General features: G+C 33.8%; 1 protein-coding gene and 1 non-coding gene across 2 annotated transcripts in view; one reads left to right on the top strand and one right to left on the bottom strand.

Annotated features, from left to right (window-relative positions):
• Positions 1-2,908, top strand: part of LOC119423538 (alpha-N-acetylgalactosaminide alpha-2,6-sialyltransferase 1-like) — a 22,273-nt gene that overhangs the window by 12,016 nt on the left and 7,349 nt on the right. The window lies entirely within an intron of this gene.
• LOC119424247 lies at positions 1,564-1,676 on the bottom strand. The gene has a single exon (XR_005187497.1). It is a non-coding gene; the product is annotated as a U5 spliceosomal RNA (small nuclear RNA).

Raw genomic sequence — 2,908 nt, 5'->3', positions numbered from 1 at the left:
CATCTTTATCTAGCGCAAAGCATTGTGGTCCTGTTTAGGGGCACATGGTGTGTAAACAAGTGTGAAAAAAGGTCGTGGAGATCTCTGTGCCATGTATAAGTGCAACAATGATCGCAGGAGATTCAAGGACAAGTAAGAATATATGGAAAAATGAAAACAGGTAATATTCGCACCAAGGTCAAGTATTATAGTTTAGGTCTAGTATTAGAGATCTAATATTATAGTATAGGTATAATATTATAGTATAGGTCTAGAGATATAGTATTATAGTAAAGGTCTAGTTTTAGAGATCTAGTATTAATAGTATAGGTCTAGTATTGATAGTATAGGTCTAGTATTAATAGTATAGGTTTAGTATTAATAGTATAGGTTTAGTATTACTAGTATAGGTCTAGTGCTAAAGATGTTGATGTGGTTTACAGCGATCATAACTGACCACATACAAAATGTGTCTGCCTGCTGATCGTTTTGGCAATTTAATATTACAAAGTATGGACAACCTTAAGTAGTAATTATTTAGGCCCTGCAAACGTTACTTGCAACTACCCCTCACACACACACACAGACACACACACACACACACTTGTTTTCTCTAGTCTAGTAGGTTGTCTTCCCAACAGAAATGCTCAGGGTCACTGTATTTATTCTAGGATTTATTCTCGATCTTGTAACTAAAATTCTCAGTGTGTCAACTTTGCTTCAGCTGTTTGGTTCCTTCAGGTGAGTTAGTTCATTGAAATAGCTTCAGTACATTTTATCATGGAGTCTCTTCCACAGATTCTTCTCCATGATGTAGTCATGGTTAGCGTGAAACATGACATTGGTTTTGAGGTGCTTTTCAAAGTAGTAGTTGGAGTACTTTTTGTAGTCTTCTGTCATGAATCCATATACACTCACCTGAGAAGGACAAAAGCAGACGCCAAGGATCAAGAAAATGGCATGAATGTATTTTTGAAATCACAGTACAGCAGATCATTTTCTAACACAATCAACCATCAGTTGAATGTTGTGAAACAAAAGCCCCTGAGTTTGCTGTTCTTCTTGTACTTACTTGATTGATATTGACTGATTTGTAAGAAGGCATATGTTTGTGCTGCTTTTTGATTTAGGAGAAACAGCCTCAAAATCATTTTCACCAAGATCTGGTGTCATTGTTTGTTTGTCCACCCAATCAACCAACCAACAACACAATGATCCAAGAACGTAATAGCTCAACAACACAACACAACCAACTAACAACACAATGATCCACCAACCAACCAAGATGATATCAAATGCCTAAACCACCACAGCTGACTCCATTCAAACTGGAGAAGCAGCAAGTTACTTCAAGCTCCACTGAATAACAGAGTCTCTCATCAAATACTGAGCCAGTCAGAAGTGCTCATTTCAGTGAGATTATATTCAGGATTTAATTATTTTGGTCATGATCCAAATCTCAAGTCCACATCAACATTAATAGCTTTAAAAATCTACATGGGCTTTGTAAATAATGTATGTATCTACATGTTTGGCTGTGGTTTAGTATGCAATTGCCATGTTTTTCTTTTGGACAAATTTAGAAGCCCTGCTTTCACAGAGCATCAAAAATTAAGATGAACTCTTGTTGTTCCTCTCCACGGAAATCTTTAGTAAAAGGCGAAAGATTTATACGATTTGAAGAGAAACAAGAGTGTACTGAAGACAAGAAAACGTGGAGTACTTATATCAACAACAGCCTATTTAAGTGACGGTTTTAAAATCTTGATAAAAGTAATTATTTTATACTCGTAAAACTAAAACAACACAAGGAACTATTAAGACAATAGTAAATCATAGTGAAATACTGTATAAAAGATAAATATTTTGAGTTGAACCTCAATGCCTGATGGGAGTTTTCCAACTTAGTTGTTTCTGAAAGTTCTCCTCCCACACAGCTCGTACAAACCACCGCTTTTCTAACGGACTAAAAACAATCAAACTAAAAGCTACCTGAAATTTTGGATATGGAAAGAATAACTCATGAATTCAAACAGTGTTAAAGCGAGTTATATGTTGTGTTTTTATTTTATTTGTTTCGATAGACTGTTACAATCACGTTCTCCACTGTTACGTGACGTTGTGGTGCGTTCAGGAACACATTGTAATTTTTCCTTTATAGACAATGATAATAAAAAGATTAAAACACGGAAAAATGTAATTATTTTTAAAACTTTGTGTTTTGAAGTTATAAGTCTGTAGTATTATAATTTTCTGAAATAACGCTTAATTTTTGTAGTCGTAACTCCAATAGGGCAGCAGATGGGGCCATTTGACTGGTAAAAATAAATTTACCGCATAACCTTTTCAAATAAGAGTAGTTTTAATTTTGAGTCTGTTGATAGTTTTTTTAAAATATAGTTTTATTCATAGGTGTTTTGTATATATGGTTTTTAATTTAAGTATAGACACTTTTCAATATGTCTATTCATAAACAATTTTTTTTTTAATAATCACTTTATGATCAGTCTACCTGAGCACAAAAATAAAATAACATTTGTACACACCTGAGCCGTTTAACGAATACCATCATCTTTATCTAGCGCAAAGCATTGTGGTCCTGTTTAGGGGCACATGGTGTGTAAACAAGTGTGAAAAAAGGTCGTGGAGATCTCTGTGCCATGTATAAGTGCAACAATGATCGCAGGAGATTCAAGGACAAGTAAGAATATATGGAAAAATGAAAACAGGTAATATTCGCACCAAGGTCAAGTATTATAGTTTAGGTCTAGTATTAGAGATCTAATATTATAGTATAGGTATAATATTATAGTATAGGTCTAGAGATATAGTATTATAGTAAAGGTCTAGTTTTAGAGATCTAGTATTAATAGTATAGGTCTAGTATTGATAGTATAGGTCTAGTATTAATAGTATAGGTTTAGTATTA

Source organism: Nematolebias whitei, chromosome 17 (assembly GCF_014905685.2).
Source record: "Nematolebias whitei isolate Nwh7 chromosome 17, NemWhi1, whole genome shotgun sequence".
Lineage (NCBI taxonomy): Eukaryota > Metazoa > Chordata > Actinopteri > Cyprinodontiformes > Rivulidae > Nematolebias > Nematolebias whitei.
This window is presented reverse-complemented; position numbering and strand designations above follow the sequence as displayed.